The sequence below is a fragment of the Halichoerus grypus genome, chromosome 11 (genome assembly GCF_964656455.1).
Source record: "Halichoerus grypus chromosome 11, mHalGry1.hap1.1, whole genome shotgun sequence".
NCBI lineage: Eukaryota > Metazoa > Chordata > Mammalia > Carnivora > Phocidae > Halichoerus > Halichoerus grypus.
The window spans coordinates 8,321,042-8,338,515 of NC_135722.1; the positions used below are offsets into that span (position 1 = coordinate 8,321,042).

Sequence of the window (17,474 nt, forward strand, 5' to 3'; positions counted from 1 at the left end):
CTGGGTTCTTTACACAACCCAGTAACAGCGTTAACCTTTCTCCTTGTCCTCTCATCCTGAAAAAGCTGTCTCTTTAGTCATTATTACACTTATTAAGACATAAATTAAGACCTGTATGTCTAAAAACTGGATAGAGAGGTGTCTGATTTACAAATCAATATGGACACACTCCCTTAAGGGTGGCTATAAGAATGCCTATTTTAGAATTTTTCTGACTTTTAATTTCACAAATAATTGAGAGATGACCATGCACAAAGCACTCCAAAAGACTCTCAGGGAGGAAGGGATACAGAAAAAGATAAAAACAGCCCAGACTTCAAAAGAGCTGATTATCTAGTAGGAGAGATAAATAAGCACAAATCACACAGTCCAATGCAGGACCAAATCCAGGAACCAAAGTTAACAGTCCACCTATTCCCCCCAATTTACTAGAAGTCTATGGCTTTTGTTCTTTTTCAGAAGAACCATGGGCGAAGAGATCTGAAGATCGCAGGTCTCGCTTCTAGCTAGGACCATGAGTTCTGCCAGGATCTATCTAAACCCTGGGGCTTCAGTGAATGGGGATGCCCACCCACTGAGTCAACCGTGGTGAGTCGTAGATGCTGGCATAAGAGGAAGCCAACCCAGGGAGACTCACTGAAGAGTCAATCATTTAGCCTTCCTGGTCTCCTCCCCATCTGGAGACTAGGGACAGGCCTAACAGACAAGCAAAGATGGTAAGGGAAGAGCTTAAACACAAAGTCAAAAAAGTTGCTCAGGACTCAGGTCATGGAAATGAAGTCAGAATAAACCCCTAGCAAGAGAACAAAAGAGGGTGCTCCTGGGGAAGTCTGCAAGGGATTCCTAAAGCTCTGCATCTAGAACCCCCATCACAGTGCTGTGAAGAGGGAGGCACATTTATATATTTTTCCTTTTATTTCTCAGTTGTTGGCTGTCAAGCCCAATCTCCCCCCTTAACTCCCACTCAATCAGTGCCAGAGCTCAGTCCACACTGATCCCGGTTTTTAAACAAGACCCTCACCTATCGGGCTACCAGCAGCGGCACAGCTCTTCTGGAAGGTAGTGGGGAGGAACAGATACTCACTCCTGAAAGTACCTGGAAAGAAATAAAATTCCCTAGACAAACAGAGAGGATTCTATGCCATTTAAAAAAAAAAAAAAAAGTCAGTCATTTCAGGGCCTGGGGATAAAGATCAAGGCCCAAGTCCTCCTCCACTGTGGAGGAAAACAATTCTGAAGCCAGTTCTAACTCAAAAATGGGAAAAGCTGGTAAGAGGCTTGGTCCAAATCACCTCAAAAGAAAATCACTTCCTGAAATTAAAAAAAAAAAGAAAGAAAGAAAACAGGCGAGGGGGAATGGGAATTGGGTCTGTTTAAAACCTTTCCTGTACGGTAGATAGCAGATTAGCTACACAAGACCCTTCCGGAATGGTTTGCCGTGAAGAATGTTCTAATGTGGGCACTCCGGAGGTGCAGCCAGGAGCTCAGCACCTGCACACGTACTCCTGAGAAAATCCTCACACCACAGTCACGACTACGCTGTGCCCTCAGTGCCTGACATTTGTCACCGGGGTGGGTTAACAGTGCAGGTTTGGCAGCCTGCCCTGGCGGCTGTTTCACAAGCAGTTTCTGTGGTTTCAAGAAAGGCAGGGTGTTTGCTCTTAAACACTATCTTAAAAATATATTTTAGAATAGAGTTCAACCATTCCAAGATAGGAGGGAATGAAGAGCAAACCAAATAAAGGAATCTGGTTCTACCAGAGAGGGAGCACACATTGGGGCAGGGGACGGAAAGACATATTCACCACGTGCACCAGAATGGCAAGGAAAGCTGACGCCACCAAGCTAGAAAATAAGGACACAGAAATGGCACTAAAGACAGGAGATTAATCCCTACTCAGCTCTTCAGCTCTCCAAAATAAACTTACCTGGCTCAAATCTATTTGTTTATTTAAAAATGAAATGAAATAAAACCACCCCAACAGTTCCGCATCAATGCAAAGGACTGTCATCTAATCAATTAGCAGCCACACCTCTCTGCCAGTGTGATGTGGTAATTAAGGTAGAGATTTTTCTCCCTGGGAATACAAGTACAGAAGGGCCGAGCCCCTATGGGCCTAACCCATTATGACAGCCTTTTTATTAGCAAGAAAACACTGCCATGCACTCTCCAAGGAAGCGGTGGCCTGCAAAACTAAAGAACACCTGTGTGTGAACAGCGGCTACCTCCGCTAAGCGATAAAAATGTGCTGGAGGTGGGTGTGGGGAGGGGAGACCACTCATAAGGAGGCCCACAGGCTGTGCTTCTCCAGGTAATTTATGTGGACCTTGGTTTCACCCCTGGAACAAAAAGATGGGTTCTACAGTAATTCAGAAATAGCATATAACCGTGATCTTGGAGAAGCGAAATCAGGTTTGAACACAAGTACAATTCTTCTAGCTGGACTCCCTCTTTCTCTGCAAGGGAAACAAGAGGGGCACAGGTGGGTAAATGAGGCTTGAATTAAGGGCAGCAGTTCACCACTTTACTCTAACTTCATGCTGGCATCTTAAAATAGCCTTACAATTTCAGAACTTTGCTAATAAAACTCAAAACGCCTAACAGGATAAAAGAAAAGGCACTATTGCCCAGGTGAGACCAGCAAGTAAATCAAACCATAAACTCCTAAACTCAGGTTAATTAAGATCCCATAGAGGGGCACAGAACAATGACTCTAAGACACAACCGCAGAGGTCTGGGAGAACCATAAGCAGAGCTATGGGGACTAACTTCAGGAGAGAGCCGGGAGCCAAAAGAAAGACCGAACAAAAGCAAACAGGAAGTAGCGGCACATAAAACAAGCAACGGGATAAAGAGGCGCAGCAGGACGGCCAGAGCTCAGCTCCCAGGACTGAACTGGCAAGTGCCAAATGCACACAGCGGCCTGGCACTACCAGCTACAGTGCTCCGCGCCCTTGGCAGTCAAGGCTAAAAGCAAGTAGCTCTGGGTCTTGGTGTAAGTGGCACGTAGAGCGTTGTAAAGGGAGAACATTATTTTTGTGATAAAATGTACACAGTTAAGATCCACACACAAAAGCTTTTTTTTTTCTTTTTGGGGGGGAATGGGGGTAAGGGGGAGTGCCTACAAAAAGAGTTCTAGAATCCCAGCAATTCGTGGGTGCTACAGAGCAGGACAGTCAAATCTAGGAATCTAAGCTGTCCCATGCTATGAGGTATTTACTTGTTGGTTACCAATATTAGGTCTCAGGACTCTAGCTTTTCTGAAACAGTCCTTGAAATTCCAGAAGATGAGAAGACACAGAGAGGACAATCAGAAGCCAGGACTAAATAATAAAGTTTAAAAAGAAGTTTCCCATGGCTCTTACATGGAGCAGTCAAGACCAGGGAGGTAAGCCCAGAGGGCTGCATCTCACCCTGGGGCCACAAAGGGAGAAGCAATCTGGGGCAGAGGAGGCCATGCACCACTCTGAAGGCAACCCGGTAGGCAGATTTTACCCCACATTGACTAGGAGTGAATCCTAAGGGATCTCTCTACCTCCTACTGCGTGGACACAACTGAAGCAGAACCACAGTCGAGAAAGTTCTGTTCTTTTTTTTTTTTTTAAAGATTTTATTTATTTGACAGAGAGATAGCAAGAGCAGGAACACAAGCAGGGGGAGTGGGAGAGGGAGAAGCAGGCTTCCTGCTGAGCAGGGAGCCTGACTCGGGGCTCCATGGCAGGACCCTGGGATCATGACCTGAGCTGAAGGCAGATGCGTAACGACCGAGCCACCCAGGCGCCCAAGAAAGTCCTGTTCTGACACCGACACACACCGGACCGCTCGGGTTTGTAACCTTGAACAAGTTACTCAACATTTCTGGACCTCTTGTTTCCTCATCTGTAAAATAATAAGACCTCCCATCTCACAAAGATTAAATGGGTTAATCAACGTAAGACAGCTAAACAAGTGTCTGGCACAAACTAAGTGTTCAATACATATTGGCTATTATGATGTCTATAGCTAAAGCCAGTAGCCTCAGCGCGAACTATGCCCTGTGAGTGAGAATGGGCAGGGGTGGTTGACCCTTCAGGTACTCAGTCCGTTCCCTTTTAGAGTTCCCCAACCACTTGGAAAAATAATGTACTAGAGGGCCATCCAGGAGGCACCGTTACTGAGTCATCGCGTTAGCTAATAGAATGAACAAATCTCCTTTGAAAGCAAAAGTCTATCTTCCATACAGACCAGCGGCCGAAGAGAGAGAGAAAAGCACATCAAGTTCAATTCTGGAATTGAAATGAAAGCCACATGTGAATCTGAAAAGAAATAAGCTTTGTGTAAAAAGCAGAGGATTATGGGACTGCTGAGTGATGGGAAATGGAGCTATAATCCTGCAAGTCTATATGTAGACTCAAATTGATATAAGTTAAGCACTTGATTAAACACTGTTTTTTAATGACCCGATGAGAAGTGATTCTGAGCAAATGAGACGAATTTAAAAAGCTTTGCTTCAAGCTGGTGCAAGTGACTATTAGAGGAGGCCCCAAGGTCTACCACTAGCTGCCCCAAGGGAAGCCTTCCAAAGTCAGAGAGGCCATGGAAACTGGAGGATAAGTACAAGCAAAAGAACAAGGCCCAGAATGCTAAGATACTATGTTACTATTTTACCTGTCCCTTAAAGACTCATCAAGCACAGATAAAGTTTACACCCTGTCACACACCAAATCTGCTTACCTCTTACAGGAGAAAATAAAGTGTATCTCCATTAAGTGTGGGATTTGGCAGGCATGTTTCATTAAGAAACAGGGCCAACAAAGAGTTAAGCACAGAAGAAATAGGAACAAAGTGTGTGGGCTCTGCAGCCACCCAGGGAACAGACTATTGGGGTGTTCTGGCCGTAGTGAGCGACTGGAGCCTACCGGCCTTCAACTATTACAGGCACCAAGGTTCTTCAAGGATAGAAGCTAAGCAAGCTTTGCAGTTTTCAAATTTGGAATTGACCAATAGCCAATGCATAAGCTTAAAAAAAAAAATCTGTGAAAATGAAATCCAAGTAAGCCAAATGATCTTTTTAATGGGAAAAGGAAAAAAAAGGCCAATGCTCCGTATGAGGAGGAGGAAAGAGCCAACTTTGGTCAAAGTCCCTTGGGTCACTGAGAACCAGCTTCCTCAGCTAGAATGACTGCAAACCCAGGCAGCAAGTACCTTCCTGCAGCCCAGCCAGCACTCAGGGAATTGCACAACAAAGGCTCAGTATGAGGTCATATCAAGTAACCAACCGATTGAGGACAGGGATGATCAACCCCATGCTTGTCTATAAAAGATAGGCTCACACTTCTGTCTAGAAACCCTTTACGCTCTCTTTACACTCTGAATTACTAAGGACCTCAAATAGCTTTTGTTTATGTGGGTTATAACGACCATTATAATTAAAACTGAGAAGATACTAAACTATTAATTCATTTAAAATATTACTAAGCCCATTACAACTACACGTCTTAATAATTACACTAACATCAACTAAGTACTTATCATCAGAGTAAAACCCGCGTGAACATTTTTTAAAAATTTATGTATTTATTTGAGAGCACGCATGCACACAAGTGTGGGGGGGGTGGAGGGAGGAGGAGAGAATCTCAAGGAGACTCCCTGCTGAGTACGTGGGGCTCAATCTCATGAGATCATGAACGGAGCCAAAACCAAGACTCTGAACTGACTGAGCCACCCAGGCAACTCCTGAGTTAACTTTTAAAATGGAATTAAAGCTACAACACGGATGAACCTTAAAAACATTATGCTAAGTGTACGGAGTCAGACACAAAAAGAAATACTGTATGATTCCACTTACATGAGGTCCCTAGAGTAGTCAAATTCATAGAAGGTAAAATAGAGGTTGCAAGAAGCTGGGGGAGGGGGAGATGAGAGTTCTTTTTTAATTGATACAGAATTTGTTTGAGATGACAAAAAATTTCTAGAAATAGTAGACGGTTATATAACATTGTGGATGTACTTAATGCCACTCTACTTAAAAATGATTAAAATGGTAAATTTTATGTGTATTTTACCACAATGAAAAAACAGAATTAGAGCATAAGGCCATGGGAAAATTTCAGGTTACCATATTTGGGGAACATTCTGTAAACTAACCAGTATTCTTCAAAATTGTCAATGTCATAAAAGACTTGGCAAGACTAAGAAATGGTCACAGATCTGAGGAGACTATGGAGATGTGACAATTAAATGCAATGTGGGAGTCTGGAGTGGGTCCTGGAACAGAAAAAGCACATCAGTGGAAAAACTGATGAAATCTGAACAAGTTCTGTACTGTGGTTAATAGTATTATACCAAGGTTAATTCTTAGTTTTGATACACGGTCTGTGGTTATATAAGATGTTAACACAAGGGGAAGCTGAGTGAAGAATGTACAAAACTCTTAGTTTTGCAACTTTTCTGAATTTAAGATTATCTCAAAAATTTTTAAAAAAATTAACTGTTTAAAAAAACCTCACAAGGCCAATGCTCTGTATTTAAAGGAGAAAATGAGCCAACTTTGGTCAAAGTCCTTCAGGTCACTGAGAACCAGCTTCCTCAGCTAGAATGACAGCAAAGGCGGCAAGTGCCTTTTTGAGGCACAGCCAGGACTAAACAGGGGCTGGGAATTGCAAAATGGTTTTTTATGAAATTACCAAGAAATCGACCAACCAAAGCCAGGGAGAATTAATCCAAGTTTTGTCTACATCTGTGATTCTTACACTTTTTGGTTTCAGAAATTCTCTGCAACTATTAAAAATAATGGAGTCCTCCCAAAAGCTTTTGTTTATATGGACGGTATCTATTAACATTTACTGTATTAGAAATGAGAAAAGACTTGAATATGTATCCATCCATTTAAAAGAACACAATAAACCCATTACATGTAAACATGAGTTACTTATTATTTTTTAAGATTTATTTATTTATTTGAGAGAGCATGCACATGCAGAAGGGAAGAGGGAGAGACAGAATCTCAAGCAGACTCCACACTGAGCGCGGACCCCCATGTGGGGCTTGATCTCATGACCTGAGCTGAAACCAAAAATCAGATGCTTAACTGACTGAGCCACCCAGGTGCCCCATGAGTTACTTATTTTTAATGAAAACAAACAAAAAAACCCAAAAAACTGTATTTGCCAAACCACAATTTCACAAGTACCAAAGGAAGTCCACCCCATGAACTAATCTCATAATCCAATCAAAACACAAAATACCAAAAACTAAAAAAACCCCACACTAAAAAACTAAAGAAAAAAATGAGGAAAACTTGAAAGAATAAAGAGAAAGGGAAAACGGGAAAAATAAAAAAATTTAAGGACAAAGAGGGAGGGTGAATAAACAAACAAGCCACAGATAAAACAACAATGAAAAACCTCAAGGGGCCAGTGCTGTATGTATTAGAAGGAAATAAGTTAGCTTGGGTCAAAGTCTCTGGGGCCCAGACAGGACTATATAGCAGCTGGAATTGTAAACAAGGGCTCCTTATGAAGTCATCACAAGTAACCAACCCAAGACAGACGATCAACTCAAGTTTTGTCTACAAACAAAGGTTCTTCTCATTTTTTGGTCTCCAGAACTCTCTACACTCTTAAATAAATTACCGAGGACTGCAGAAATCTTTTGTTTACGGGGGTTATAGCTATTGACAGCTACCTTATTAGAAACTGAAACGGTAATTTAAAAATATTTTTATTAATTCATTCAAAATAATAAGCCCACTACATGTTTATATGGAAAACCTATACCTTTGTGTGAAAAAACTATTTTCTAAAACAAAATTAAATTCATGGCAAAAATTGCATTGTTTTACATTGTTGTACATCTCTTTAGTGTCTGGCTTAATGGACGAAAGCTGACTTCTGCTTCTGCATTCGATGTGCTTCAATCTGTTGTTCTGGTTGTAAGATATAAAGAAAATCTCATTTCATACAGACCTGTAGTTGGAAAATGGAGTTTAATAGCCTTTCAGATACTGAGAATTTTTCTTCTTCACCACCAGACCAAAACTCAAAAGTAGTAGTTTTCAAAAGTTAGTTGCAATGTGCAATCTGAGATTTTATCAATGAATTTTGTGTACTTTAACGTTAAAATCCATTGGTCATCTTGCACTTTTTGAGTGGCTCTTTTACCTACTAACAATCTGGGAAATGTTCCTTCGTTGAATTATACAGTATTTCCAAATACTGACATTTCATACAATATCAAAAAATCACATTCCATTAATTTTACAACTGGTCTCATCAAAAAAGTCTTTGACAGGGCGCCTGGGTGGCTCAGTCGTTAAGCGTCTGCCTTCAGCTCAGGTCATGATCCCAAGGTCCTGGGATCGAGCCCCACATCGGGCTCCCTGCTCCGCGGGAAGCCTGCTTCTCCCTCTCCCACTCCCCCTGCTTGTGTTCCCTCTCTCTCGCTGTGTCTCTCTCTGTCAAATAAATAAATAAAATCTTTTTAAAAAAAAAAAAAAAAAAGTCTTTGATAAATACAAGTTTTCGAAAATTCTCATTTTCACCTGAAAGCTTGAATTTTATCACTGGCAATGGTGACAGACTCAATTTGTTCAATTTCGAGGAAATGTCCACTAAACACTCAAGTATGAATAACTAGTTTATCCGTCAGTTGTTCTTTCAAGTAAAAACGATGATCCATGCAGCTGGTTCAGCTCCCACACACTAGTGCATTTTCTCAAGACAGTCATTGTACTATGGTATCCAGCAGCAAGGCTCCATGGATCCTTGGCATTTCATCACTCAAAATATTAAAGAGACTTTTATTAGAGGGTTGAGATTTAATAAAAATTAATAATTTTTAGTGCTTCATCCAAGACATTCTTAAGTGAAAATGGCTTCTTCTTCTTTTTTTTAACTGCACACGCAGAGCGGGAAAGAAGTCCATGACTACCACCACTGGTAGAGTCTGGTGCCACTCACTGCCTTGATTCATGTTATGATGCCGGCAATATTCTCTGCCATTGCTTCTGCACCAGTCGTGCAAATGGATGAACCGTGAGAGTCAAAGGAGTTATTCAACCCCTTGCATACTTATCACTACTTGTGTTCACTGCTGAGCATTCACATAAAAGAAAATTCTCTGAGGCGTAGTTGGTGCGGACACAGGTTGAGCCATGTCTGTAAATCTGCTCATTTGTAAGGCAAAAGCACGATTCTGCAAACAAGATAGGAACTCAGTCTTTGTATTTGTAGCTAGATCTTTAATTCGACGAGTCATGGTAACACATGAAGTGCCCCTGCCCTGGATTTTACTGACTTTATTAGTCTCTCGGCTATTGGGTGGGCTTTTCCAGCCAAAGCAATGTCAAAACTTATCTGGTAAGATTCAGTGACTTTTTCATTTCTAGGTTGGAAAGCTGGAGCAAATTTTGGCTCTTATTTAAGGAGCTCATGGTGTATACACTTAAAATACTCAATTCCTTTTTCTTTAAGCTCTGAATGATTGGTCTTGACATGATGTTGCAACTTAACTGGCACTATAATACTACACAGACGTGTCCTGTTGCATAAGGTACGATAAAACAGCTTTCCTTATAATATTGACTCTTTCAATAACTTTTCACTTCTTATTAACAGTTTTGCCTAGATTCTTCAGATTCCTCCCATTCACTTGTTGATGTGTCCGTTTCAGTAAACAGAGATTGCCAAGTCTTCTAATCTCCCTTTTTAAAGCCAACAATCCATCCTTAAATATAAGAGAAATATGATAAATTTTCCTCTGTTTTAGAATAAAGTGCTAAAATAAGTTGTAAGTGAAATTTTTAAAATTAGAAGCTTTCCCCAAAGCTTTTACAAGTAAGTTTTACAAGTTGTACTTACTTCTTGTTGTGTTTCCTCGAAGGTGCCAGGAAAATGCTGGGATTTCAAAATAATGATTTATAGGACAACAGTGAGGTTTACAGGGATTCCAGCAGGCACCACTGAAGACAGCTAGTAAGAGTACAGTAGAAGTACTGAGAACAAACCGGGTCCATCATTGCAAACTTCCATATTTATATCTTAAAGGACTACCTTAAACATTCCAGAAAACACAAGAATACAGAAGCACACGTTTCATTAGTCAAGAGTGATGATGTCAGCACACATCATTCAGCCTCTGGAAAACTCCACTGTACATCGAGAGAACGAGAGTGAAAAAAGGCAAATAATGCATTAATGTTGTGATGAAACTCATTTTGATTTCATGTACCGTCGAACGGGTCTTAGGGAGCCCCAGGGTCCTCAAACCACACTTCGGGAGCTACATTCAATATCGCATTACCAGAATTAACAAGCGCCTCCTCAGATCTCTCTCAAGACAGGGTCCAGCGCTGGAGCATTCCGGACAGGCCACAGGAAAACAGCCCAGAACTAGCTTAGACCCTGTCACCAGGGAAACTGGGATGCCGACCCTAGTAAGTTGTCAGATTGCCAAGCCTGGCTTTACTAAGGAAGGTGGCTCCAGAGACATAAAAAGAAAATGTTTTCTAAAGCAGCAAATCCTTAACTTTATAGAAATCAGAGGAATAGGAGAAAGGACTGGGTGGTTCTGGGATTCTATACATGAAGGAGATCTCAGACTATCAGAATTCCTCTCCTGAGCCCTGCCACAAAAGAGGCATAAAACAGGTCAGGCAGAGTGGGATATGGAGATGAAAGCCCGAGATGGACAGTGATAATGAAGGAACAGAGTTCAAAGAAATCAAACAGAAAAAAAGGAAGTGAGAGAAGTCAGCAGAGGGGTCAAAAGGAAGAGGAAAATACGGTGAAAGAAATATTCCCTGACCAGCTCTGAGGCGACACTGTTACCTTTCTCCTTGGCAGCAGTTGCAATGTGAAAAAAACGAAGCAACTTACTTGCTGTTCTGACCAGGCATTCAGGCTCTAGAAGCCCCAAGAGATGAAGATAAACAAGGAACCAACTGAGACCAAAATCTCAGCCCAAGATTCAAAGTCCGCAAACTCCTAGGAGCAGCTGAGAAATGGCTGCGACCCTTCCAGGCCTCACAAAGGGGCGGAGGGGGGAGCCTTTCTTCTCACTTCAGGGAAGCCAACAGAGATAACAAGGACCTGCCCCTGAAGGCCCCTTTGCTAGTGAAAAAGGAACCTAAAATTATTAGCTGCTAAGTTCCCATGTGGTCTTTAAGAGAAACAGGGAACTTTCTCCTGTTGCCAAAGCGTAAATACTGCACTTGAAGAAAGGAACGTGAAAGAAATCCCATGGGGTTGCTCAGCGGGCCTCTTGTAATACCCGGATCCCAACACTCAGAAAAACCCATGCTCTGGTGACTTTGGACTTGGCCTTCCAGGCACCGATGAGGCTGCACATATACCACCACCACCACCACCACCACCACTCACAATACAGAAATATGGGTGAGCAGAAGGCAATGTTTTGGGGTGTTTCTTTATTTTTTTTTTTAATCGCTAAAATCACCTCATATTGATATCCTGTAAATAAATGCATCCCCATTTTTTAAAGTAATCTCAATAGTACCTAAACCTCTCCAACAGCATTCTATTCAGATAGCTGGTTGGCTCAAAAACAAAAACAAACAAAAAAACACACACAAAAAAACCCAAAAAAACAATGAACTAAAACAATTTTTTTAAAAAAGATTTTATTCATTTCTTTGAGAGAGTGAGATAGCACACGCAGGGGGAGAGGCAGAGGGAAAGGGAAAAGCAAGCAGGCTCCCCACTGAGCAAGGAGCCTGATGCGGGGTGGGGGGGGGGAACAGACGACACCCCAGGACCCTGGGATCATGACCTGAACCGAAGGCAGATCCTTAACCAACTGAGCCACCCAGGCGCCCAAAATAAACAATTTTTTTTTTTTTAATTGCTGGAAAAAGCACCTAAGGGACCCTAATGACTAAAAGAAACCAAGATTCTTTCAATCAATGCAGAGAAATTCCAACATATCTTGACCTGGAGTTGTGTGGTGCTCAGAGAAAACCCACTGAGTCGCTCAACTAGAATGGTGACAACAATGATTATTATGTCCTGCCAGGCATTATTCTAAGTGCTTTATATTCATTACCCCTTTTAATGCTCACAATAACTATACCTACTAGATAGGTACTATCATTACTCCTTTTTTACAGATGGGCAAACAGGCCTGGAGCAATTAAGTAAGCCCAAGGTCATAGTAGGGACTGACCAAGATTCCAGTACAGGGAATCGAACTGTAGAGCCTGCTGTAACCACAACACACCCCTTATTGGATGTTCCCAAGTGCTGGGATCTCTTTTCAACTCTGCCATAGGCTCAACTCAATTAGAATGCTATTGCTAGACCAAGCAGGCCTAAGGGGCCCCACTTCCTGTGACTAGAGAACCAGTAATTCAAACTCTTGTGGGCAAAAACAAAGCAACAAGCCACAAGTGCATCCAACACCACATGCAAAGACACTCAGATGATGGCCATCTGTGGAGGGGAGGTGGGGAAGTGATGCGGGGTAGGGGAAGGCCAGCAGACCCTCGGGTCTAAAGAAGGTGCAGGAAAAGGGGGCCACCCTCCATACAGGGTATCAGTAACCAAAACAAAACCCTCAGTGAAATGGTGCTCAGGAGAAGCAATGAATAGATCACTGTAGTAGCGACAGGAGCAGCCCATCGCCAAGGGCAGGGGCAAGGGCTGGAACTATGTTTGCAGGTGGTTTCACTCATTAATCACCAAACTTTCGGACGTGGGAGTTTTCCATTTAGTGGGGGACTGGGAAAACAATCCTGCTGTATTAGTAGCGCTGATGGTCATAGGAGCCTCAGAATCCTATGTCCTTTCCCGGAGAAAGATTTCCTGCCACTGTTCAGGAAGTGCCAGCACATGGTGACTGATGACTCCCACCTTTCCTACAGGTACGGATCAGGAACAAACTCACACTGTTCGCCGTGGCTGAAGTACCTGCTGAGCTGCCAAAGACCAAAAACTATCCTCTCCTTTTTTCTTACCCAGGAGGCCTGGACAGACAGTCCCACTGCATCAAGCCAAAAGGTGTGGGGTCTTACTGGATTTAGCTGCCAGATCACAACAGCCAGGGGTCTGTTCCCCATCCACAAACCACAGACCCAGTCCCTTCTCCCTGGCCAGGCTGGAGGGCCTTCTGCCAAGCCGTGACCTGCGAAGGGGGCTCAAGAACAAGAGCTGTATCTTAGAGAGTCCGGTGAAAAGTGTGTAAGACAAAGTTGCCCTGAATAGCCCTAGGTGTAGAGAGAGCCCGCTCATGTAGAGAGGCCCGGCTCAGAGACCATTCAGTATTGGGAGGGGCTGGGGGAGTTTACAGACCTCATCTAAACTCATACCTCAATGAGCAGAGCCCCAGAGGAGGCAGACCTTGGTATGGCCAACTTCCCAAAGAGCACACAGGAAAATAGGCCGAGGCTGCTCAAAACCAGCTTGACTGGTTCTACCGAGAAGCCTCTGGTCTGCTCCGCCTTCCTTATGTTAAAAAGAAAAAGGTGGCTTGGAGCCAATCATTGAACACACCCCTCCTTTTCTCCTCTCTCCCTGCCCCCCTCCTCCCCACTTCTATCTGCTGTCCTTCAGGACTCACCTAGCCATCAATATCAGTGTCCATCCTGCCCTCGCCTACCAAACCTGTGCTTACCCCGCTTCATAAGCCTAACATTAACCATCTGATGAGCAAAAGGAAATGCATTTGTTTTTGCCCCTTCTGCCCTCATTTTCTAATGAGAAATGTAGGGATAAATGGAAGTAGGGTGAAAGAGTGCCTAGGGACCAAGAAACTTAAAACCCTCTAGCAAAAGCAGACAGACAGGTGAAGGGATCTGGCCTATTTCTACTTCCTAAAGGATGAGCAGGCCTAGTGGGCAAGAGAAGGAACTGAGATCCCTCCTTCACTGAAGGATCACTGGAAACCAAGAGGTCAGATTCTCTCGTGGTATTATTTCAGAATCAGATGCACCATGGCAGCCCAAAGGACAGCAAAGGCACTCAGCGGCCAACACCAAAAGGGCTGTGGTGGGTGGTGACATTCTGCTCCGAGAGCTAGAGCTTTCAGAGTTAACGTCGAGAGAGATGGCCTCTTCCCATGCCAGAAGTGGAAATGGGTGGTTTCCTCCCCCACAAAGTTTGTAAAGGCTTACTCTTCCCTCTGCTGAGACAGAAGGGGAAAATGCACAGATAACACTGCAGTGACTCACTCGTGTTTGATGAAGGCTGCGAGAAAGCCTGGAGAATCCAAACTAGAAGTGCAAAAAGGTACAAATGCTGGCATCTCCCATTAAGAGAAGGAAACTCAGCCACCTATCTGGTTTGTCACTTTGCTGAACTTCCGCTGGAGGAGGAAGGCCTAGGTTTAAACTCCACCCACCCTTTCCCCATCCCTCTCAGTTTTTGCTTTGCTAGGCAAGCGGCAAAACTGGCAGCACCACCGGCTCCGAGAGAATCGAACCCTTTCTCCATCTCCTCTCACCGCAGCGGCCTCTAGGAGCCCCAGTCTACAGCTTAACCAGGCAGCAGGGGCTGGAGGGGGGGACCTGGTGACTGCAGGAAAGCCTCATCAGGCAGTCTTGGGGAAGGAAGGACAACCACCCTCCTCGCCCTTTCCATCTGCTGAGGTTACTTCATCCCGATCCATTAATGGGCTTCAAAGTGCTGCTGGGGGGCGGGGAGGGGGGTGGCGGAGAGTCCATTTAGCAGAGCTATCATGGGGCCAAAGGTGGCGCCCAGCCCCCACCCCGCTTGTCAATAATGGGCCACAAAGTCTGAGGCTTGGCTGCACTCTAAGCATAAAATATTCATTCCAGTTGATATAATACATATGTAGGAAAGTCATGGAAGCTCCTGGGAGAAGAGAAAGGCCAGCCAGGTGGCTAAGTGCACAATGGGAAAGAGTTCACGGAGGCACGGGTTAGTCCTGGTGAAATGCCCAGAGAATTGGGTTGTTCTGTCCAAAGGGGAAAGTGTCTAGTCGGAGAAGTTTTTGACTTCCAAGAGATCTAACCATGCAAACCTCTCAGGCAAATTCTCAATTTTTTCCTATCTCATTGGCATCAGTTAAGACACTGACAGTGAAAAGAATCTCAGGCCCAATCTTTGGTCACCATCTGAAAGATGCAGTCATTCCCTGGGCAAACTTGATTTTAATCTAAAGCAGTCCAAGTTTCAAGGACTGTCCTGTATCCATCTGTTTAGCTACTTCCCAAAGCCACAGATTAGAGAAATTATTACAAGTTACTAGTTAGTTACCTTTACTGGGTTCAAAGACTATGGTATGGTGAGCAACTCTGTGAACTCCTGACTCCTAAAGCCCTTGCTCTAACAAGGCCTCATTCTAATTTCTAGGGCCATGCAGGAAGTGAGAATGTCATCCACCCACACCTCCGACCAGAAGGCAGCACCACTAAGGAGCCCTTGGCCAGAGTCAAAGGGCAGAAGCCGGGAGTCTGTACCCAGAACACAGTGCCGCATAGCTCCCGGGACATGGAGGGAAATGAGAGCTCTCTACTAGAGTCGACACTAAAACCAAATTATTCAATGCAACATTCAGCCAGAATCAACACTGGCATCCAAGGGATGTGTGTTTGGAGCGGCTCAGTTGTTCTTTACAGGATTCTATAAGTTAGATTTGCTCACTTCAGCCAGACTTCCACACTCTTCTTCCCAGAACCACCCAAAAGAATAAACAATGCCACTCACTCCCCAGAATGACAGCAACCCCCTCCCTTGCCCACTGCAGCTGAAGTGGGGCTGGTAGTGAAAGGCTCCTGCTTTCCGTCAGAAGCCCTCCGTCGTGGTTCCTGAGGCCCAAGGGTGGGGCAGGTCTGAAGCCACACAGGCCCTCTACCAGGTGCTACAGGAAGCTCTGGCCAAGCAGCAGAACTCTGGAAGTTGGACCCCTCTCCGCACTTGCCTATTACTGCTGCCCCTGGCTGGAAGACAAACAGTCATCTTGCTGATTGCTTTCACCACAGCCAAGACTCCAGGCCAGCAGAGCCATTTGGAAAAGAAGTGGACAGAAAGCTCAGCTTGCAGACTGAGAATCCCCAAAACTACCAGCCGAGGTCACAACCCTCCTGCAAATGAAAGAGTCTAGGGCTGTGAGAAAGCACATCTGCAACCAGGTGTCACAAAAACCATCTTAGAGACAGGGCTTGGCTTTCTTTTATCTCCCACTTTCACTGTGAGGAGCAGAGTCGACAGCAAACAGGCACTCTTCCTGCAACACAAGGTTTATTTTTATGCTTCCACATTTTCTGTTTGTGTATTTGTTATGTGTGTTTAATTCAGATGTGATCAAAGAGCTCCTGGAAACAGCTTCTCATCAGCCACATTTTTTAATAAAGAAAAGGGGAGAGGAAGAGCAAAAAAGAAGTCGGAGCTTGAAGACAACTAGGAGAGTTTGCTTACGTATTTCCCGGTGAAACCAGTTTAAATAATTTAAACCTAAATACAGTGATAGAGCATCTTTGGGGGGAAGGAATCAGGCCAACCAAATCCCTTGCTTTTTATTTCATAACATTACGGCTTACTGCAATGACTGAACTTCCGGGACTACTTCGACTAGAATCACAACAGAACCAAGAGCTTTCTTGCTCTTACCTGGTGGCATCATCTACTCTTTAAAGGAGGCCGATGCTTCTGGCATCCCTGACCTTGTGACCAGAAGGGCTGCGACTTGTCTTTTCCCTTGTTTTGAAAAATACAGGTATCTGCCTGTGGTAGGTGTATCCAAGCTTTTCCAATGGCTGTGCTTTTACTGGGACCAGACTTAGCATCAAGTAAATAGCATGACTGGCTACCTTGAAAACACCAGCAGAAGCGATGAAGTGGCTCAGGGGAACCTAAGTCCATAAAGAGTGCAAACGGGATGAGTAATTCATAATTTGGAACAGGATGACAAAGTATGCAGCCACTGCTCCAGACAAAGTTATCAAAGCGCAGCTTGCATTCCCAAATGGTTCACCCGATTACTGCGCTCATAAAATCAATGGGTGTGCACCGACTTCCTACTACGCGCTCAGCAGTCTGCGAGGCATGGAGGGAAGAGAAATCAATGCACACATCACAAGAAAAAGACCATGGCGAGAATACATTTACATTTAGTAACCAGCACAAAGAAACCACATTGAGGCAGTCTGTTACCCTACTCGGCAGAACACAATGCCCGCCCCCCCCCGCCCCCCAGCCTCGGGGAAGAGAGTAGGCACTCCACCGCCACGCCCCACATGCCTGAGGGTGTCAGTCAGTCACTTGGCCTCCTCCTACCAGCTCATAATCAACAGTCTGGGAAAGTTCTCCGGTTAAGCAGGGTTTACCTGCTAAGACAAAGGCCGTGATGGGAAAAGGAATGGAACAGGCCACCTCAGGAGGGCCTAGGAAAAGCGGTTCCCAGCAAGGAGAGAAACAGCTGGCAAGTGAGGGCAAGACTGGGACATGCAGACCACGCTCCGGTTTCCAAAGACCTCAGGCCCATGCAGAGCCAGCTGCAAAACCCAGTGATGAAACAG

At 44.2% G+C, this 17,474-nt stretch overlaps 1 protein-coding gene and 1 long non-coding RNA gene across 9 annotated transcripts in view; both read right to left on the bottom strand.

The window, feature by feature from the left end:
* The window catches only part of MARK2 (microtubule affinity regulating kinase 2), a 56,401-nt gene that overhangs the window by 36,859 nt on the left and 2,068 nt on the right, over positions 1-17,474 (bottom strand). The gene's annotated exons all lie outside the window — the stretch shown is intronic.
* On the bottom strand, positions 7,949-17,103 carry LOC118541015 (uncharacterized). The gene is made up of 3 exons (XR_004919912.2): positions 16,567-17,103; positions 9,841-9,951; positions 7,949-9,706 (listed from the first exon to the last, which is right to left on the bottom strand). It is a non-coding gene; the product is annotated as an uncharacterized LOC118541015 (long non-coding RNA).